This window comes from Puma concolor, chromosome C1 (genome assembly GCF_028749965.1).
Source record: "Puma concolor isolate L17-30 chromosome C1, mPumCon1.1.hap2, whole genome shotgun sequence".
NCBI classification, from domain to species: Eukaryota; Metazoa; Chordata; class Mammalia; order Carnivora; family Felidae; genus Puma; species Puma concolor.
In genome coordinates, this window is record NC_141674.1 from 164,016,188 (window position 1) to 164,039,468 (window position 23,281).

The following is a 23,281-nucleotide window of genomic DNA, read 5'->3' on the forward strand; positions in this document are numbered from 1 at the left end:
AGAGCCTAAATGTCCATCAACTGATGAATGGATAAAGAAATTGTGGTTTATATACACAATGGAATACTATGTGGCAATGAGAAAAAATGAAATATGGCCTTTTGTAGCAACGTGGATGGAACTGGAGAGTGTGATGCTAAGTGAAATAAGCCATACAGAAAAAGACAGATACCATATGGTTTCACTCTTATGTGGATCCTGAGAAACTTAACAGGAACCCATGGGGGAGGGGAAGGAAAAAAAAAAAAAAGAGGTTAGAGTGGGAGAGAGCCAAAGCATAAGAGACTGTTGAGAACTGAGAACAAACTAAGGGTTGATGGGGGGTGGGAGGGAGGAGAGGGTGGGTGATGGGTATTGAGGAGGGCACCTTTTGGGATGAGCACTGGGTGTTGTATGGAAACCAATTTGACAATAAATTTCATATAAAAAAAAAAACCAAAGTTAAGTGCAGGTTAATTTGTTTATTTTTATTTATATTTTATATTTTCTGTATTATTTTGTATTATATTACAGTACTGTAATCATTTTTATATGAATATTTTTGGATTGTGAAATGAATCATCTGAGTTTCCATAAATTCTTATGGGGAAATTCGCTTTGATATACAAGTGCTTTGGATTACAAGCATGTTTCCAGAACTAATTATGCTTCCAAACCAAGGTTTTACTATATATATATATATATCTACACACACACACACACACACACACACACACACACATATGAGAAAGACACTGCGGACAGCCAGTGTAAGTCAGACCATTTGTAAGCTGGCTGTCATACCCATATGTTTAGGAAGACTTTCAATACATGATAACATGGTATTTGAGTCTTGGTTGCTAATGCCTGCACACTGACGAATGAGTTCATAAATGCTAATCCTTATGAGGGAGGCCTATGTGCAGTCCTGGCTGTATTCACCACTCTCTTTTCTCCTCATAACAAAAGAGCAGCTTCCCAATGGTCCACCTCCCTAAACCTTCATGGCTCATTAAATGAGAACTTCTAGGGGCACCTGGGTGGCTCAGTTGGTTAAGCATCCGACTCTTGGTTTTGGCTTAGGTCAAGATCTCATGGTTTGTGAGTTCAAGCCCTGCATGGGGCTTGATGCTGACAGTGTGGAGCCTGCTGGGGATTCTCTCTCCCCCTCTTTCTCTGTCCCCTCCCCTGTTCACTCTCTTCTGTCTCTCTCTCAAAATAAATAAATAAACTTCAAAAAATTTTTTTAAAAATGAGAACTTCTAAGAGGCATGTATGACTTGGATTTGTCTCCATAGAGACCAGTCTTCACCCTTTGGTCGAGTAAGTGCTAATGAATGCTTGATGAGACATCTCTCCCTAATGTCAGGAGAGCTGCCAGGTTCCATAGTCAAAGCAGGGGCAGCCCAACAATGATCACATAAATTGCTGGCTAAGGTAGTTTTGGATAATCACATAGCTTTCGATTACCTACCTGCTGAGCAAGGAGGCATTTGTGTGATGGCAAACACCACGTACCGCACATGGATGAACTCCTCTGGGCAAGTAGAAACCCAGTTGCACAAAATTAGGAAACAAGCACATTGGCTACCATGAGCTTTGTCTAATTCTCCACGTTCCTTTTATTTGTTCAGTTGGCTACCTTCAGGCCCAGGGTCAGCATGCAGAATCATACAATTTGGAATTGTCACGTTTTTGTGTTTTGTATAATTATTTTTAAGTTCCATACCTGATGCCTGTCAAAACTTTGCAGTAACGATATGCAAGTAGGTGATGCTAACCCAGTGTTGCAAGATGGTCTCCGATGTGTACAACCTTGACAAGAGACAGGAAATGCCTGTGAGTTCTCCCTCTTAACCTTCCTTGTTACTCAAATGTGGATTTAAATGGTGTCCAACTGCTATGCACTTCCCTTCTGATATGGGACACAACACCCAGGAAAGCTCCTTCCTGGCAGTGAGGGATATGGACGAGGCAACTCTTGATCAGCGATACTTTTAAGGAAAGATCTTGATCAAAAGGGGGGCAATGTGGAATCAAATAATGGAAACCTCATTTAAGATGGAGTCAGGGGCACCTGGGTGGCTCAGTCAGTTAAGTGTCTGACTCCATCTCAGCTCAGGTCTTAATCTCAGGGTTGTGAGTTCAAGTCCTATGTTGGGCTCCGCCCTGGGTGTGGAGCCTACTTTAAAAAAGCTAATAAATAAATAAATAAACCAACAAAATAAAAAAAAATAAAAGGGAATCAGGAGGCCAGAAAAGGGAGCTCTCAGACCCTGCTGACATGTCCTCAATTGCAGACCCCAACAGGAAGAAGCATTTTTCAATAGGAAGAAGCCTGCTTTACTACCCCAGCAGGCAGAAGGAAGATTTTCTTGCCCAGCCAATGAAAAACTGCCACCACCTGAACTGTGACTTTCCTCCAGCGGGCTTTCGATCAAAGCAACCCCTTCCAACTTCCTCCTTTTTCTCTGTAAAGTAAGCTTCCTCTCCTTTGATCTCACGGTTTGCCTATGATTTTGCCAAAGCTTGCATGTGCCCAACTGCAATTTTTCCCAAATAAACCCAACCGGCTGTTTTAGTTTCAAGAGTGACAACACAAAAATGAAAATAAAACATGACAGTTGTATTTAACCACTGAAAGAAGCGTTCGATAAAAACTAAATTTTAGGTGGGGAGCTTGGGTAGCTCAGTCGGTTGAGTGTCCAACTCTTGGTTTCGGCTCAGGTCATGATCTCATACTTCCTGAGTCCGAGCCCTGTGTCGGGCTCTGCGCTGACAGTGCAGAGCCTCCTTGGGAATTTCTCTCCCTCTCTCTGCCCCTCCCCGGCTCACACGCTCTGTATTTCTCTCTCTCAAAATAAATAAATAAAATTAAAAAATAATAATCATTAAATTATAGGTGAAAAAGCGTTGGGGTTAATAATAAGGCAGATAATTTACAGATATTCTAAACATTTTCATGTAGGTCCGTCCAGCTTATGAACACACACATATGCCCCCTCCCCGCTCTGTCTCTATATACACACATGCACATTTGTTTGACCAATAAATATTAAGTTATAATATATATAACTCAACAGTGTTTTAATAAGAAAAGGCTCTTAAATTCATATTGAGTTATTACAACCATAAAAAGTTATTGTAGAAGCATTCATTATAAAGGCAATGAATCCACTCCAAGTTACACTGTAGAAATAAAATCATTTAGCCAACTCAAATTGCTACTAAAATCCTGAATTTTAAAAAGCCCATAGTTTGGGGATGCCTATCATAATTATTATGGATTCTATTCTTTAGAGACTCTTGCATGATGCAAACTTAGTTGGATGTGCTTAAGATCTGAAGACCATTAGAACTAATTAAGATGAAGTTGGCTTTGTTCTTCAACTTCCTGTAAAAATGCTCAACAGGAAAATTGATGCTCACAGCAAACCACAGCCATCCTGTTTCTTCAGCACAATCTTTTCACAGCTGCAGTTGCCTGTAGTTTCTATTTTCTGATACGAGTCACAGCGCAACATCTCTGTTGCCCCACCCCACCCCCACCCTCCAGCAGGCCCAGGCTCAGAGGGCTGTAGGCAATGAGGCAATTAACACAAAGAGGAAAAACAAAAGACTGCTCAACTCAAGAGGAAGCAAAAGGTAGAGAAAAGAAACAAGCTTTAAGCAAAGCAGCAGCATCATCTAGTTAGTGGTCTCTGTTATTCGCAATCCCAGCTGGACCACACGCTGTCTGTACACGGAACCCGTCATTTCTCAAAATGTACTTGGTCTTTTCTTGATCATCATTTAAGATGATAAGTGAATTCTGCATATGGGTTGTCTTCTCAATGGTAAGGGTTTGTGTCTTGCTGTATTTAGAGCGTCCTTGGCTAGTTCAGAAATACTTCCTTTAGAGTTCTTTTAGATAAACAGTTAATTTTGGAAGGGGGAGTGGGAAAGGCATTTTTCAGAGAAGACATTTTGAAACATCTACGATGTCATTGTGATCAGTAGCACACAAATTCACAGTTTCACTGTAAGAGTAACTGGTAGGGAAATAAAGGTTGCTATGAAGTCAAGTAATTTTTTAAATCCACTGTCATACATGCTTCATTTAAAAATGAATGCAAATTTATAGACATCCAAGCCCTTTTAAAAGTGAGAAAATGAAGATAAGTTGAACGTTCCACCTGTCATGGTTTAGCTGTGGGAAAGGGAAAGGAAGCCTTTCTCTGCCTTATCCACATAACTAAAAGGTATCGAGTTTCTTCCCACTACTTCCCGTCTCTTCTAAGTTTTCTCTTTAAGGGGATCAAATTTTAAAGCCAGAGTTTTCCTAAATCTTCCAGCATATTTAGTTTCACTGGAGGATTAAGATCTATCCATGTGCCCTCACCCCCAGCATATATGTCAACACACTCAATATATTTTATTCATGTTATCACTGAAATGTAGTCTTACAATACAAGCAAAAGTATCACCAAATTTACTTCTAAAAAGGCCAAAAGACCTAGGAAGGAAAATGTCTTCCTTATGGTTATTCACTTTCTTTTACCTTTTTTTTTTAAGCTTACTTATTTAAGAGACAGAGAGCACGAGTGGGGGAGGGGCAGAGAGAGAGGGAGAGAGAATCCCAAGCAGGCTCTGCACTGTCAGTACAAAGTGAGATCATGACCTGAGTCAAAACCAAGAGTTGGACGCTTAACCGACTAAGCCACCCAGGTGTCCCCTTTAAACCTTTTTTAAAATGTTTATTTTTGAGAGAGAGAGAGAGAGACAGAGAAGCGAGCATGCGTGAGTGGGAGAGGGGCAGAGAGAGGGAGACAGATATCTGAAGCTATGTGGGGCTGGAACACATGACCCATGAGCCCGATGTGAGGCTCGAACCCATGAACCGGGAGGTCATGACTTGAGCCAATATCAGGAGTCAGACACTCAACCGACTGAGCTACCCAGGTGCCCCTGTTGCTGTGACATTTAAAACAAAGCATTTGTAATCTCAGTCTTAGGACTGCAAGAGAACACCTAGTGGCCTCTACACTGCATTTATGAAAGAAGCTCTTGAAATTCTAGAAAACTTCACATTTAGTTGTTAGGTGGCCTTGGGCAAATTGCATAGTCTAAATCCAGTTTAGACTAAATCCATTTTATTCAAGAGTGAAATAAGGCAAATGCGTAACAATATTCACTATTTTTTTAAAAATAAAAGAAGCAAAAGAGCCTAACATGTAGCAAGTGCTCAATAAATGCTACTGTCTCCCCCCTCTATTTAACCATAAGAAAGAAACCAGGAGTCGATTGAAACCTTAGCCCACGTGTCCATATCCATGCAAACCTCCATATTACAAATGAATGGTGAAGGGAGATGTGTATAGAGTGCATTTTAAATTTCTCAGAAAAAGCGTACTAATTAAGGCATTCCTTATTCTAGTATTTTTTTCAGTGTTAATTTTTAGGAGTGAGGGTTGCAAAATACAGACAGAGGTATTTATGATAGTTCAAGAGAAATGCTCTTTTCAACAAGACATCAATGTATGGCAATTTAATTAAACAAAAGTGAGATGTTTCACAATTTAAACAGCCAGAAACTTAGAAAGTAAAGTGACATGTTCATGAAATGTTAAGCAGACTTCCAAAGGGCATAAAACTTGAAAGCTCCAGAAATTAGGGAGCTCACTTCCTCTTACATTTTAGCACAGGTTGGACAACTTCCAGCCTATGGGCCAGATCTAGAATCTGATTTCATCAATGAGCAGGGTGAGATTGCTGCTGACCCCAGAGAATCCTTTTTATCACGGACAGTTCTCGGAACACTGCACTTTATCCGGTGTCTGTATGATCCTTAAAAGTTTAAATATTAGAGTAATTAAAGAGCTGTGAACAATGAACTCATGTATGAACTTTTCAAAGAACAGCAAAAAGCCTGATTGGGATTCTAGAGAAATCATTTAAACCTCTTTAGACTACAAAAGGAAGGGTTTTGACTAGATGACGTGCCAGTTCAGAAGCAGCATAACTTTATGAAGTTAATGGGTAACACTTAAGACCCACAATCCAAATGAATTGGAAGGATGTGGCTTCCACACTGACTGACGAGCCTTTCCAGCCTCTCACCTCCCTCTCTCACTATCCTGTCTTCTTCTTTCTCTTGCCTTCTCACTTATCTATCTTTCTGTATACCAAGCTGTTCTACTTTTCTTTTTTCCTTTTTAATTTTTTCTTTATGTTTATTTATTTTTGAAAGACAGAGAGAAACAGAGCACAAGCAGGAGTGGGGTGGAGAGAGAGGGGGACACAGAATCTGAAGCAGGCTCCAGGCTCTGAGCTGTTAGCACAGAGCCCGACGCTGGGCTCGAACTCACAAATGGTGAGATCATGACCTGAGCTGAAGCTGGACGCTCAGCCGACTGAGCCACCCAGGCGCCCCCTGTTCTACTTTTCTTAATCACAATCTTCCTGAACCTTTTCTCCATTTTACCACTTCTCCATTTTCTATTGCACACACTACTTATACCATTAAATTATTTAAAAGAACTTGTCCTTATTGTCCAACTAAAGTTGTATGGGCCCTCTTAATATTTTCAAGCTTTATTTTATATTTCTCCATGGGGAAAAAGGAGTATGTCAGGTCACTTTTTCATATGTGCCCCACAGGGGGGAAAATGTTTTTTTTTATACAAAGTTTCCTTAATCCTGTTCTATAGGTCTCTAGGTACATTGCTTGAAAATGTTAAATTACAGTATTTTATGACAAAGTGTTAATCATATTAACTGTAAATAGTTATAATGAATGCTACAAAATTTGGTTAGCAGTATTTAAGGTGTTAAATAGAAAGGTTCTAAAAACAGACTGTCTTTTTCCTAAAATACTCCTCTTTGAAATGGTTTAATTTGGGATTTGAACTTAAGTGACATATCTGTAGCAATCGAATGGCAACAGCTTAGTTCCATGGTACTTTCCTTTGAAGTTTCCAATGACTCCCTTTACGTTAAAAGCACCTAACTGCTGCTTGCTAAAGCGATCACTCAAAAGCAGCGTGTGGACAACTGTACCATGCACCGAAAGGATATACTTACAGACATCAACCCTTATTTTAAATGGAAAAAAAAATTCTTGTAGATTCAAACTTGTCCAGGGGTAAGGAAAAATTCTACTGAAAATCTCGCTTATTTTTTGGCACAAAACACAAGTTACAAATTGCCCACAGTCACAACAGTGTTGAAACTAGCATTCTGTGCAACAGGAATTGATTACGTGGTCTTCTACTGAGAAATCAAACTATCCCAACATACTACGGCCCACTAAAAGCCATTTAGTTCTTCCCTCTAGCTGATAAAGGAAATACATTTAGTTTGAATATAATTTTTCTTACCGTTAGAGGATACTGTAGGAAGGCATGATCGGGGACACAGGTAGACAGACAAGCAAGATGTGAGCCCAGAGAGAAAACGGTCCCTGAAAAAGGCATCATCTTCTAACGCAAGTGTGGGGTCGTTTTTAAACAGCCATTTTGGACAAGTTCTGGCCTCTTGTTAAATGTGACATACTGAGTCAGAGGCAGACGTCTTTCTGTGGTTATTCGCTTCCTGTCTGATTAATTTGCTGTTTGTTCCTTCCTCCTTTGCTTCAGAAAAAGAAACTAGATTGGTTTTACTTAAGAAGCAAGCAAGGAAAAAAAACAACAACCCTAAATTAAAAAATTAAATGTTTCTCTTTCCACAAGGTATAACAAATCTGTTTGGTACAGTCACAAGAGATCAGGGTGTCCATCCAGTTGGCAGGCCAATGTTATTCTGAACACCTGCACAATTATAATTGTTCACAGAGCCTGAGATTCCTTCAGGAAAATGCCGCTTGAAAGTATTACTCTCAAGGACTATATCATTCGGTATTACTGTAATTGACTCTACCATTTAGTATTAAGGAAAAGAGTCACCCAAGCACTAGAAGCTCTCAGCTACACCAATGATTAGGGTAAGTGATTCTTCCTCATCTACAGAGCATTCAAGTGTGTAAAGAGAAAGTCAGAGATGCAGGTGAAGAGAGCTGGTCAGGTGTATGAAGGCAAATGAGTTCTAAAATGTGATTCTGGTGCCCAAGACAGGATAAATGATACTCAGCTCAAGTCCTATGAAGATCCAGAGCTTTCTGTTCAAAAATGTTTTGTTTCTGTCCTTCATACTTAATGGGATAACAATAACTCTCCCAGAAGATGCTTGACGAAAGCAGAGATAATGAGTGCAGAACAAGGAAAGGCAGATTTCTCATTATTAAAGGTCTCTAAGAAGTGGATAGGCAACGGGCTACATGTAGAAAATACTATGCCAAAATCTTGAGTTATGTATAAATAACCTGAAAATGCTCATAATTCTTGCTTGATCCATCTGAAAGGTTCAGACTTATATTTGCAACACATAGCATGTAACTCTGAGAAGAAAAACTTTGAAAACAAAAACATATCTGTAGAAAGAATGAAAAACAGAGGCATATTTCAGAAACTAACTTCATTGTAAAATTAGAACTTTGGATCCTGATTCTGCTGGGTTCAGAAGGAAAAGGCATAAAAAGACCACAAGTTGCCTAATATTCCCTTCCCTGTAAAATGACAGGACTGGGTAGACCAGTGGTTCTCAATTCAGGAGGCGGGTGGAAATGTGTGGATTCATTTTTAGTCGGGGGTGAGAAGCAGTGGGTTGGAATGGGGAGCCCTGTGGGATTCTTGGGTAGAGCCCAGAATGTGGAATTTCCTATGATGCTTTGGATGGTCTTACCCAAGATACTGACAGTGCTCCTACTGAGGAGTACTGGGATAGTTGATGTCTAAGGCTCTTTCAGACTCTAAATTCTTTGTGATATGAATCTAGCTGTTATGAGTAGAGTTTTATGACGCTGGGCCGTGGCAAAATTCCTGGAAGTAGAGCACTCAAGGATTAGTAATGGAGAGTCCTCCACTTTGCCTGGAGTCATCTAAAGGCAGGAATGCATCGGTCTTGCCTAATATAGGATCTAGAGTCCAGGGGACATGCAGTATGGGAATAAATACATGCAGGTATGGGGCACCAGACAGAGGTGGAGGCCTGCTGCTGGCATCTCCTTCCCTCTCCACTAACCTCAGGAAAATAGAAAACTTGGTCAGCTACCAAGGAAATGCTTGAGTGAAACTTGGGGAAGTCTAAGTATAGTCTAACTAGGTCTGAAAAGGGAACATGGGGATTGTGATGATTTCTCTCTGTATTTTCAGAATTATTTTGAAGGTCTCTAAGTAAGGCATCGCAAATACACACACGCACACAAATACACCCACACCCGCTCAGTACACAGGCAGTCCCGTCCATTCCCATCCGTCAGGGATGGTTCAATTGTTAGGGAGAATCACTTAGAAGGCTTCAGCCCCCAAGACGCACAAGGGAGTAGTTGTCTAGATTTCAGGTCTGTTTTCATCTTTAATGAAAACTTATAAATACAGTCAACTTTGGACACATTTATGAGGTATCTATTAGGTACCCTAGGACATAAATCAGATAATGTTCCTCCCCTGCTTAAAATCCTGCAGTGGTTTCCCATTTCACCTAGAAAGTCCAGAATCTTTCCCTGGGCCCATAAAATCCCACACTATCTGGCCCTGCCCTAGCCCTCTGACCTCCTCTCAAGTAACAGCCCTTCTTGCTAATTTACCTTCCAGTTCTTTCTGTTCCTTAAACACATTAAGCTCATTTGCATCTTGGGGCCTTACACTTGTAAGCCCTCCTCTCCCCCCTCCTACACTCATCTCCTGGTTCCTTCTCATTCTTCAGTTGTCAGCAAAAATCCTCCTCCTCATTTTTATGCACAGCACATGTCCCCACTTGACATTCTTTTACTTAATGGTGTATGTACTTGTGCGTCCCCACTAGAATTCAAACTCCATGAGGACGGGGACCTTCTTTCCTATGGTCACCTCAGCATCTACAACAGCCTCTAACACTTGGTAGGTGCTCAGTAAATGTGTTGAGTGAAAAAAAAAATCAGTATCTCCTAAAAATTCTTCCATAATATAACATTCCCTTAAGAGCTTCAGATTGTTTCCTCTCAAACAGTGAGTGAGAAATGCCAAGACGAGACTTGCACCCTCTTCTTGGGAAAGTTCAAGTTAAAAGGGAACTTTCTGGGGTGGCTCGGTCGGTTGAGTGTCCAGCTTTTGACTTCGGCTCAGGTCATGATCCCAGGATAGTAGGACTGAGCCCTGTGTTGGTCTCCATGTTGGGCATGGAGCCTGCTTGCGATTCTTTTTCTTTCTCCCTCTGCCCCTCCCCTGCTTGTGCACACAGGCATGCCCACGCATGTGCTCATGCGCTGTCTCTTTCTCTCTGTCTCAAAAAAAAAAAAAAAAAAGACATGTAACGGGAACTTTTCCAGAGGAAGGATGCCACAGATCTTCAGGGAAGCCTGTTAGCCCACCAGTGGATGCAGTGCAGGTAGCTTATGTAATTGGGCAGCAGGGAGAGAAAAATGTCAAAAGTAAACAATCCGATCAGAAAGGGAGAGGAAGAAAAAAAAAAAAAAAAAAGAGGTTAGAGTGGGAGAGAGCCAAAGCATAAGAGACTCTTAAAAACTGAGAACAAACTGAGGGTTGATGGGGGGTGGGAGGGAGAGGAGGGTGGGTGATGGGTATTGAGGAGGGCACCTTTTGGGGTGAGCACTGGGTGTTGTATGGAAACCAATTCGACAATAAATTTCATATATTGAAAAAAAAAAAAAAAGGAAGAGGAAGAAATAAGATAAAGGAAATGAGGCCAGAAAAGATCAGGGAGAGGTTGTGGACTGGGGAGAGTTCCAGCTGCATCGAGGGCTACAGGAGACTTGAAGGCCACACTGCAATGATGACACACAAGTCTGGGATGTGAAGGTGCTTCCTGCCCTTCCTCCTCAGTGAGCGGTCTCAGATGGGTATCAGCTTCTTGAAAGAAGGAAATTTAAGACTGCATGAGACTGCAGACATCGAAGTTCTCACTGTCACTTACAGATGAGGAAACGGGGGTCCAGGGAGGCTAAGCGACCTGCTCGTATCACACGGCTGGCAGCAGCAGAGCAGGAGCCACAAGCCTGGTCTCCTGCTCTGCAGTCCAGTGTCATTACCGCCGTAAGCTTCATTTTAGGTTGTGAAGGAGGATTTCACTTACTTCCTTTCTATAAGCATAAGGAGACAGAAGAAAGAAAAGGTGTAGGGAGAAGGCTGTGGTGTGGAGGGAAGAAGGTGAGGGAGGGTATGATTTGTGTTGCTGTCAGGGCCATTATTATAATCAAAGGCCAAAGGTAAATGGATTAAAAATCCACAGCAAAGAAAGACAATCATAGTTCTGGACTTCAAAGAGAATTAAAAAAAATTTTTTTTAATGTTTTGTTTTATATTTGAGAGAGAAAGAGATAGAGCGTGAGCAGGGGAGGGGCAGAGAGACGAGACAGAATCTGCGTGCTGTCAGCACACAGCCCCATGCAGGGCTTGAACTCACGAACCACGAGATCATGACCTGAGCCGAAGTGGGACACTGAACCAATCCAGCCACCCGGGCGCCCTGAGAATTTTAAATGTGTATTTCACCCCCATTCAAAACACAGACCGACTGAGCTTAACGGTAGAGTAAAACAAAATCAATAAGCTCTTGAACCAATCAGGTAAAGAATCCTCCATATTAATGTACCGGAAAAAAAACAAAAACAAAAACACCACCACAAACAGACAGAAGATTATAAAACAACAGCACAGTTTTTACCAGTCTGGGAAAAGCAGTAAAGGACCACAGCCCACGACCCTCCCGTGGCAACCCCAAATCAACACAGAATCAATCAGGAGAACAGCAACATGTATAAAATATGAGAAGCCTTGTTTGCTTATAATTCTGGTTTCCCAAGTTGTGTTTCCATGACTACCTGTTATAGTATAGTTTTTGCCCTGATAGTAGAAAGATGTTTTAGAATACTGGTTCCTCAATTCTCAAACACCTTCCTCAATAGCAACATGCCCTCCCTTATAGCTTCTTAGGGGGAATGAGAAACCATGCCAGATTAAATATGCGCATTTATTGTGTGAGGAAATCTACTTTCAAAATGTTAAAATATGAGAATTACATTATTTAAAACAGCAGAAACAAAGAAATTTCCCTCTTCCCCCAAAATAATGAGTACAGTTACACAGGTTTGATCGAATTTATTTTTTTAAGTTTATTTATTTATTTTGAAAAAGAGAGTGTGTGTGAATGGGGAGGGGCAGAGAAAGAGGGAGAGAGAATCCCAAGCAGGCTCCATGCTGTCAGTGCAGAGCCTGATGCGGGGCTCAAACCCATGAACCGTGAGATCATGGCCTGAGCCAAAATCAAGAATTGGACGCTTAACCACCTGAGCCACTCAGGCACCCCAGAGGTCTGATCATTTAAAAATAATCTCAGAAACACAGGGAAATTAAAAACAAGTTTTGTACCATTCTATACCCTATCAATATAAATTAGTGTAATCTTACTGGGGACAAATTTGCAATATATTTCCATACGTTTTGGCAGCTTGGCATTCATTCATCCTTCTTATACTGATGCCCTTCAATTTTTGTTTGGAGACCCTTCTCTCCCTCACTCTCAGAGCTGTGGGTCTGAGGCGTGTGCTCCCACTGCAGAGACAGGAAGAGCATGTGATTCAGGGTCAGCTAATCAGAGCCTTGCATTCATTTGGCCCCACATGCTTTTTTAGTGACGGCCAGTGAACTCATTAAAACCAAGGGAGCTTGTGGTCTGAGGCGAGGCCATTTCGGCTGGATGGGCTGGAGTTGGATCTGTGAGGATACGGGGGCTGGAACAGCCACACTCATCCTTTGACGACATGAGGTCTGAAAGTGAAACCAACGAGTGGGGAAGTGGGGGTGGGGGAAAATCAGCTACTGATCCTGTTGGTTGAATACATCTGTACCACAGGTTAGCCCTGTTTCTGGGCTTTTATTTTATACTAACAAACAAATTCTCTATTTTGTTTGAGATAGGACAGTCAGGTTTTCTATCACTGGCAATACAAACACTCTTGGGATGTGGAAATCGGTACTAGAAGCGAGTGTTGCATGTGGCTAACCCTAAAATGCGCAGGTACTGATTTAAGGTCAGGTGCAGGCTAGTGCAGGCTCTCCTGGGCTAGTTGGCGTCCTTGTTATGTGATGGCAAACACCACCACTGCCACCTGTTGAATCCTTGGCCTAATACGTCCATGAGCCTACTGATGGTGCACCACTAGAGGATCTGGAGGAAACATGTAGAATGTTGGCATGTGTGGGCTGTTTCTTGCAGTCTTCAGTAAGAACCACAGAAGAGAGATAATTTAGGCTGAAGCTTACTGAAGGCACAGAGAGGCAAAAAATACAACTCTCTGTTAGAGGCCTTTTTTTTTTTTGCCTGTGATCTGTAACGAAGATGGTTGAGGGTCAAATAATCTGGAACCTTGTGGTTTGGAAAACTCAAAATTTCTATGCTATGCTAACATTGGATAAAGTAGGGTCGAAAGGTAAGAACCCTATCAAGAAATACATCTGGAACACAGAAGCCCGATACCCCAGTGTCCCTCCAAAGACATTCTGTTAGGTCCTCTCATCTGAACATACGGCCAGTTACTTGATTTGTGATACACTGGGATCCATTTCAAGAGGAGTAAATTATGAATGGTTCTACCAGCTCAGGCCATTGTTTCAAATTGTACCTAATCAGAGACTAAGATTGAGGCCACAAAGTTGGAGAGTGGAGGATAGTTCATTTGGTGGGAGACAGAAGTGCCCAGACTTGGTCCCACATTTAAAGACTATGACTTGTGGCCCCTGGGTGGCTTAGTTAGTTAAGTGTCCCACTCTTGATTCCAGCTCAGGTCATGATCTCCTGGTTGTGAAATCGAGCCCTGGGTTGGGCTCTGTGCTGAGCCTGCTGGGGATTCTCTCTCTCCCTCTCTGTGCCCTTCCCTAGCTTGTGTATGCGCATGTGAGCGTTTTCTCTCTCTCAAAATAAATAAGTAAATAAATACTAAAAACAAAAACGAAAACAAAGACTATGACTCAACACAATCTTGAGTTTTGGTTACATGGAGTTCAGGGATTGGAGACACCTACCAAATTTTTAAGGGCACTACACTAGAGGATAAAGTCCAAAACTAGTTAAAAACAGATTATGATTGGGGTGCCTGGGTGGCTCAGTCAGCTGAGCAACCAACTCTTGATTTCAGCGCAGGTCATGATCTCACAGTTTCATGAGTTTGAGCAGGGAGGAGCCTGCTTGAGATTCTCCCTCTCTCCGCCCCTCCCCTGCTCTCACTTTCTCTCTCTCTCAAAATAAATAAATAAACTTAAAAACAAAAAAACATATTATGATTGCTCAAACCCTAAGGCAATCCCTAGATTCCTGATGACAATAGGTGGGTTGAGGAATAGGGGGAGGCCTGCTCTTCGAGATGGCTCTGGAAGACGGCAGAAACGGAAGATCCTCGCAGAGAGCAGAAGCAGGGTAAGCCACTGGCTGGCCAAAGTTCTCATCCCACTGACGGCATGGGGAGAACTTGCTTGGTGGGTTATAAAATATGCTAGAGACTGGCGACCGATGTCTCATTCTCTCCTTGCCCAAATGGGAATTTAACCACAAGATTCCTCTACTGTTCCTCCGCCGCCATTGTATGCTGGGTATCACACCATATTGGAGCCGTACAGGCAGTTCTATATTTTCTACCAACTACGTTATAAAGAGTTTAAAATGGGAAATTATAATAATATCTTTAGGGGTGCCTGGGTTGCTCAGTAGGTTGAGTGTCCGACTTGGGCTCAGGTGATGATCTCGCTGCTCCTGAGTTTGAGCCCCATGTCAGGCTCTGATGACAGCTCAGAGTCTGGAACCTGCTTTGGATTCTGTGTCTCCCTCTCTTTCTGCCCTTCCCCCTCTTGTGCTCGGTCTCTCTCTCTCTCTCTCTCTCTCTCTCTCTCTCTCTCAAAAAATAAACATTAAAAAAATAATAATTTACTTAACACTCTATTTCAAAAATATCATTATAACATGTCCTCATAATAAAAAGTATTAACTACACATTTTGCATTCTTTTCTTTGACTAAGTCTTCAAAAATATATATTTTACACTGGCAACATTTCAGATGCTCAAGAGCCACTACCATACTGGACAACACAGCTCTAGATGGTGCAGCCTGGTGGGAAGGAGCCCCATTTGACTCCTCCTTTTCCTCGGTAGGATACACCGATGACACTTTCACACATAATCAAAGTCAGTCCTGGGGAAGTCTCGGGGCTGCCCAGACGCAGCCCCGGGCTCTAGATTCAGGGCTAACAAGAGTTTGTCCTGCTTGGAGCCATCTCTTAAAACTTCTCGGGCTTGTGGCCAGAAGAATTAAAGACCCCAGTTGGCTTCTCCTTCCTAGACTCTTAGTGCTGACAATCCTAGCACAGGACTTGAATCCTCAGCCAAGATAATGCATATGATACCTTCAAGGTGGGGGCTCAGAAAAGATCCACAGACTCAAAAGCCTCCGTGGCTTTCCACTGTTCACCAGGTAAAATCTAGAGTCCTTGAAGTGACTAGCAAGGCCCATGGGGACCTGACACTCACCCACTGATCTGCTTCCTGGACCACTGCTCCACCCCGTCCCCCATCCCTTGTCCTAGGGCATTTAGGACCATTTTCTCCTGGTTTTGTGGCTTGCTCCCCTCACCTGTTCACATTCTGTGTTGCCTGTGCATGGTCTGCTTTTCCAACTAGAGAAGGAGCCCATGGAGCATAGTGTTTGCCTTGTTCACTGCTGTCCCCCCAGCTGCTTTAGATCACTATCTGGCATATCACCGGGGCTTGAAAAATAGTTGTAAATGGATTTTAAAAGCGTCCAACTCCAGGGGCACCTGGGTGGCTCAGTCAGTTGACCGTCAGACTTCGGCTCAGATCATGAGCCCTGCATTGGACTTGCTGTTGCCAGTGTGGAGCCTGCTTTGGATCCTCTGTCTGCCCCCCCCCCACCCCCTCTGCTTTCTTTCTCTGTCCCTCCCCTGCTCGAGCGTTCTGTCTCAAAAATAAATTTTAAAACATTAAAAAAAAATTAGGGGCGCCTGGGTGGCTCAGTCAGTTAAGTGTTCAACTTCGGCTCAGGTCGATCTCAGGGTTCATGAGTTCAAGCCCCACGTCGGACTCTGTGCTGACAGGTCAGACCCTGGAGCCTGCTTCGGATTCTGTGTCTCCTTCTCTCTCTGCCCCTTCCCCGCTCATGTGCACTCTCTCTCTCAAAAATAAATACATATTAAAAATACATTTTAACAAATAGATAAAAACATTAAAAAATTAAATAAAAGTGTCCAAGTCCAAGTTTAGTTTCATCCCTCATTGAACCTAAGGTTGGGGTTAGGCTGCCACAGGTTTGGGTATAGGTCAGGAAGCACCAGGGTGGGGTAGGTTTGTGCTGGATTTGTTCCTCCCAAAGGTCCTGGGAAGGCTCTTGCTTCTCCTGTCATGTGGTGACACAGGACAGACATTTACAAAGACAACGTGGGGACCTGCCAACACATGTAACAGCTCTTTCTCAAGCAGGGCTATTTGCCAGTGTCAGGGATATGACAGAGCCTCTTACTTAAGTTAAAAAATGGCGAGGTGACTCCCTTGGTAAGAAGAAAAGGAGAACCACATCCGCAGTGGAAGAAAGAGACCCAGCACCATCCAGAAAGAACATTCCCATAATGGCTTCATATATTCATACTCAACCAATCAGTATTTTATCCCCAAGGACCAGCTGTCCAGTACATTAGGTTCTGAGGACAAAACGGAAGGCCCTGTTTCTCTACGCTGACAGTTTGACGTTTTTATTCTTTAATTTTTTTTAATGTTTATTTATTGGGGGGGGGGGGAACGGCAGAGAGAGAGAGGGAGACACAGAATCTGAAACAGGCTCCAGGCTCTGAGCCATCAGCACAGAGCCCGAATGCGGGGCTTGAACTGGGAACGGCGAGATCAAGACCTAGGCCAAAGTTGGACACCCAACCAACTGAGTCACCCAGGCGCCCCCAGTTTGACAGTTTTATACTCAGCAAATAACAACAACAAATGCTGAAATTGGAACATCACTGATTTTATGTCTTTGACGGACAAATGCTTTTTATGTGTGGAGAGACCATTCACGTTTCCTTTGAAAGTACTGTCTCGTCTTAGGTAATTTAATTAAGATGCAAAAATTTCCCAGTTGGTCACCAACATCCAATACAAGTGGCCCCCAAGGGGAAAACCCATGTGAAACATAGAGAGAAGTTTCTTTCAACCCAAGGGGAAAACTAGTGGAAAGCCCCATTTTCACATCCTGCTGTGTATCCACTTGTATACACAATAGGGAGAATCTACTGCCATATGGATAGCCCTGGGTTCCTTTTGGTTGCTAATCATTAAGCATAAAGCCTAGGCTGGGGCCTTTATGATTATTTCTGGAGTGGGACAATAGCCATATTGTTCCTCATTCAGACTTCTCTAGATGGTTACCCAGTGTCTGTAGCTGAAGGACAGAAACCACGGGGACAGGAGAGCCTGTACTCGGGAAACAAGAGCCTATGTAACTCTGCACCTTTGGGCCTGATGTCACCCATCTGAACACTGCAGGAAGGGCTCCATGACCCAAGACTTCCCCTGGGACCCTTGACTGCACAGAAGCCAGGCCTGGCTGGTGCAGCTGTTACCTGGAAAAGGCAGGCCCAACCACTCTGCATGTGGTCAGGAAATGGAGGCATTTGTGGGTGTCAAAATAGTGGGGGGCCTTTGGGGACTTCACACCTGGGAACCGGAGACGCTAGACAATTTGCAGTGTCCCCGACTGTCCCACTCAGTGAAGAATTGTCCCATATGATTTTCAAAGGTCCTCTTAGAGACTGATGTAGAAAAGAAAGTGTTTCTAGTGATCTGATCCCAGACCTTGGCTCCATGTTAAATATAAACTCAAAGTAATTATGGCGCTGTTGTATTAGCCCCTGAATGTTCCAGTAACGCAACCGTCCTATAAATGAAATACTATGTTTTGCTCAGTTTTACTAACAGGTCTTCACCCCTCTTGGCAGATCATGTGCCCAAAGGCATTGCCCCTGGAGGTACGTAATTCTCTAACCCTTATCCAAGTTAGTGTGAAGGTGCAGTTGCCCACTGACGGTGGTTACAGGTGGAGATGTAAACACCCAGCCAATTACTTCACTTTGTTTGCTAATGAGTTGTATCCGATCCCTTACAAATTGAAGTTATTTAATAATAAATTATGTTCCTTTTATTTCTCTCTCCTTTTTAAAGTCTATGTATTTTAAAAGAGAAAGAGGAGAGAGAGAGAGAGAGAGAGAGAGAGAAGGAGAGAAGGAGAGAACGAGTGGGGGAGGGGCAGAGAGAGAATCCCAAACTGACTGCGGCACCAGCATGAAGCCCCGCTCGGGGCCTGAACTCACAAACCGTGAGATGACAACTGAGCTGCAGTTGAGAGTCAGACACTTCACTGACTAAGCCACCCAGGCGCCCCTAGTTCTCGTTTTAATTGCAGGTAAAGATAATATAGATTTTGGAGGAAATTATCTGTCAGGTCAGATTATTTCACTGATGCAGTTTCACTGAAGGTTGTGAAGTCAGCACTGGAAAATAGTGGAGTGGGTGCAGAGTCACACAAGGCTGAGGGCCACTGTTCCTGGGCTTATAGTCAGGGATGCAGTTTGATGGTTCTGCTCATGTAGCCCAGGAGGGAGAGAAAGGAGCCACGGGGACCACAGCCGCTCACCCACAGTCCAGGGAGGGAATTGTGCACTTATTTCCAAACAGGTCACAGACGCATGGTGCTTCCTTCTCCTGTTTCTTAGCTGACTCTGCTTCTCTCAGTGGCTTGGCTGAAACAGAATTTATTCTACTTCAGTGACCCCAGATTCCCGGGGGGATTCTGCTACTCCAAGAACTTTCTGCCTCCCATTTGGCTGCTCTGGATTCTCCAAATGCCTGGGAAAACAGACTGTCGGGAAAACACGTCCAGGTTGTCTCTGGTGGGATGGCTACCCTACCAGGACATGGGAAAGACAATGGAAAGTGATTCCTATGGGACCAAGTGCATGCACGTAGTTCTCTCAACTCCAAATATGGGTGCAGGGGCCATAGGATCAGGAAAGGGCATGATCACAAGGGGTGTGTGCGTGCACACGTTTTGCTTTTGTTTTGTTTCGTTCCCTTTGCTCAGTGCTGACCACATGACTCCTTCCCCTGGCTCATGGAACTGCTTAACTCAGCCTTGGACCATTTTATTCTGCTTCAGAACCATTCTGACAGTATGATTGATCAGTTGGCGGTTTATGTAAAAAACAACTCCACAACTACATTTAAATATCGACTAGTGCACCTGAAACGGTTACAAGATTGCACGTCAATTATTTTTCAGTGAAAGAAAAAACAAGATAAATAAGTAATGACTAGTTTGGGAATAACAAACCACAAAGATTTGAGGTATAAGAACTACATGTGGTTTATATTTTTGTAGGACACCCTCAGGAAGATAAATGGGCAGAGTTAAAAAAGAAAAAAAATATCTCCATGGCCTCTCCCTGCCTCATCCCGACCACCATTAAAAAAATAAAAAATAAAACAAAACAAACAAACAGCCAAACCCCCCCGAGCCCAGGCTGCTTGTTACTCTTGGCTCCTAGGAGGCAGTTGTGTTTTAGGCAAGGCAAATAAGTAGCTGCCTGGGGACTGTGGCTAAGGTCAAGAACAGCCTGCTAGCATAACCTCCACTTCTGCCAACAGCCCCTGCCAGGCTGAGCGTGGCCCCTCTCCAGCCCCGGGGCTGTCTTCCTTCAGATTAGCTTCTCCAACTTGACCCTGTGCCATCACCGCCTTTCCTACCCTTGACCTGGCCTCACACGCAACATCTCAGCCAGTCTTCTCAGCCAAAAAGAGAGACACGAAACAGGGACTTGCTTTCTAGAAATAAAAAATATTTTCTACGATTCTTTTATCTGCTTACACTACGTGTGTGTCCCTGCCTGCATGGCTACCTAGTGAGCAGGGCCATCGCTAGGGCTCCGACGCACAGCAGTCATCCAACAGAGACCTTCTACCCATCACGTGACAAGGACTGCCGGTGACACGAGAGCGATCAAACAGACAAAGCTCTCCACGCACGTGGAGTTCACATTCGTATCTGAGCTGATGACACGGTGGAAGGAAAACGAATTTATCCCCTGAATCGTGCAGCCCAGGTGTTCGTTTCAGCCCGGCTCACCTTACACGGAGTAGCCTCACGAAGCTGACCTCCTGAAGGAGGCCTAATTCGGGCCCACTCCAATTTAAGTGCACAGTGCTCTGAAGTCCTTAGGTGGGGGTAGGCATTTTGGTTTGAGAACCATTTCCATACAATCATACTTGAGGGCATCCTGCCAGGCCAGCCCACAAACGTCTACTTAATTCATAGCGTGACTAACCAGACTTCATTTCCAAGTCTTCAAAGGAAAGGCCTCAGAGACGATGGAGGGGTGAGGGCTTCATTACTCTGGTACACTCCGGCCTTAGCCTCTACCCCCTGCCGCTAGGCTGCCCTGCAATTTCCCCACTCAGGACCCTGAGTGGCTTCTGTCCCTTCCCCACGATAAGATGATCTCATCAACATGGAAGGAAGAAACATGTTGTTTTGAAAGAAAGAGGAGCTGTTCACCCAAATGATATTGAATTAGTGGGCGTTTTGTTGAGACAAAAGAATACAGAGGCACCTGCGTGGCTCAGTTGATTGATGTTGGGTCATGATCTCAGGGTTGTGGGATTGAGCCTAGAGTGGAGCCTGCTTGAGACTGACTCTCTCTCTCTCTCTGCTCCTCCCCCCATCATTCTTTCTCTCAAATTAAAAAAAAAGAAAAAGAAAAAGAATATATAGGGCTGTAGTGAGATCCTATGGCAGAATCACACTGTCTGGGGGTAATTTCCTTAAGTTTCTCTTACCTTTTATAGTTTCCTTCCTCCACTTAATATATCTTTTTCCTTATTAAAAATTCATACATGGAAATGTTTAGAAAATATAAATAAATTTTTAAATGACCCATAGTACTCAAAGAAACCAGTTAACATTTTGGAATTTGCTTCCAGTCTTTTTTTCCTCTGTGTGTGTGTGTGTGTGTGTGTGTGTGTGTGTGTGTGTGTGTGTGTCTAAAATGGGATCATACTGGGGTGCCTCAGTGGCTCAGTCGGTCGAATATCTGACCCTTGATTTCAGCTCAGGTCATGATCTCAGGCTCATGGGATTGAGCTCCAGATTGGGCTCCATACTGAGCATGAGCCTGTTTGAGATTCTCTCTCTCTCTCTCTCTCTCTCTCTCTCTCTCTCTCTCCCTCAGCTCCTCTCTCCCACTCACATTCTCTCTCTCTCGCAAATAAAAAAAATAATAAAATGGGATCCTACTGTATATATGTAGTTTTATATCCTTTTTTCATACTTGCTCATATTATTAAATATTCTCCTAATGCAATTTTAATAGTTGAATATTTCATTTTATGTGCGGTCTATTACCTATGTAGCTAATTTTCATTGTTAAACATTTAAATTGCATCCAATTTTGCTGTTACAAATCCTAGCAGGTTAACAGACTAAATATTTGTAGTCATTTCAGATTATTTTCTCAGGATATATGTGTTACAGTACAATTACTGGAATGGAAGATACAAAGGTTTCTCTTTTAATGATCCTGATACATATTGTTAAACTGTTTTCTCACAGTGGTAGCATTTCTTATCCCATTAGTACCTACTTCATTTCTTTTCTTTAAAAAAATTTTTTTTAATGTTTTTATTTTATTTTTGAGAGAGAGAGAGAGAGAGAGAGAGCGCACAAGTGGGGAAGGGCCAGAGAGACAGGGAGACCCAGAATCCGAAACAGGCTCCAGGCTCTGAGCTGTCAGCCCAGAGCCCAAAGTGGGGCTCAAACCCACAAACCATGAGATCATGACCTGAGCTGAAGTCAGATGCTTAACCCACTGAGCCACCCAGGCACCCCCCTGGGTGCCTTCATTTCTTTTCAATATGTTCTATTATTAGCACTTTTAAAAATATTTACCAATTTGATAGATGAAAATTATACGTATGGACAGTTTTGATTTTCATTTCTTTTATTAGTGAGGCTGGCAGTGTTTCATATATTTCTTGTCTTCTCCATTATTAGCAAATATTCCGCCATTCATTGTCTGTTATCCGGATTTTTTAATCACAAGGTTTTATTCTTTTCCTTATTTCTTCCATTTTTGAACCTAAAGATTACTTAAAAGTTCCACGACTTTCCATAGACAAAATAAAATGTCCTAACCTTTGAAGGACTGGATGGGTAAACAGTGACCCTTTCTGTACACCAATAAAGCAAATTTCATAAATTAAGGACGGCCTCTATTGCCGACAGATATACACCTTCGTAAGAATTTTCTGAGATGGCGACAGTGGCTAATTTTGTGTGGCCTGTGAGAATTTTCACCGTTTCCAGAAATGTCTCTGTCTTAAGTCGGGAGGAGGGTGCCGGAAGTCTGGGCCCATCTCACTGTGTCACATCTACCTCAAAGGCAGAAGTAGGAATGCTTGCTTATTGTTACACACATGCATCCGTGTGCGAAGCTCTAAAGTCTGAGTACAGAAAACAGTCATTATGACCCTGAGTCACCTCATTCCATCTTCACAAGACAAAAGTTCCCAGGAACTAAGGAGCGATGTGGGCTGACCCAATGAGTCTCCAAAGCTTCCTTTATCTTCACTGTCTTCACCAGCCATTAAACAAATATTTCGGAAGAAGTCAAATCTAATTTAGAGGGACGCCTGGGTGGCTCAGTCGGTTAAGCGTCTGACTCTCGGTTTCGGCCCAGGTCGTGGTCTCTCGGTTCATGGGCTTGGGCCCCGCATCAGGCTCTGCACTGATGGTGTGGAGCCTGCTTGCGATTCTCTCCCTCCCTCTCTCTCTGCCCCTCCCCTGCTTGCTTGCATTCTCTCTCTCTTTCTCAAAATAAATAAACACTTAGAAATCTAATTCAGAATTTTTTTCTTTAGTGATTAAAAACTTGGTGACCAAAACCACTTCTGAGCATAGATCATTCAAAGTAACCACAGTTCGGTACCTGATGATTCACCCGAGGACCTGGGCTGGCATGCCATCCTCTGGCCTCCTTTCCACTGGGTCTTCCCAAGTCAAAGGCTCTTGCCCATTTCCTACAGTACCCTCTCCCTCTCCTTGCCAATTTCCTACAGTTCCACTCAGAAGGTGTTTGATGCATCTAAGTGAGAAAGGCAGCCACTGTGGGGTAAAGTGCCTGCAGCATA

General features: G+C 43.1%; 1 protein-coding gene across 5 annotated transcripts in view; it reads right to left on the reverse strand.

Annotated features, from left to right (window-relative positions):
* The window catches only part of WIPF1 (WAS/WASL interacting protein family member 1), a 134,237-nt gene that overhangs the window by 44,637 nt on the left and 66,319 nt on the right, over positions 1 to 23,281 (reverse strand). For 2 of the 5 annotated variants that reach the window (XR_015255326.1, XM_086718930.1), the window contains exon 1: positions 7,338 to 7,539. The exons of 2 other annotated variants lie outside the window; for them this stretch is intronic. The gene's annotated coding sequence lies outside the window, so the exon portion shown is untranslated. Of the gene's footprint in view, positions 1 to 1,708; positions 1,795 to 7,337; positions 7,541 to 23,281 lie in introns of those variants that run through there. One more of the 5 variants, XM_086718933.1, reaches the window with a different exon arrangement.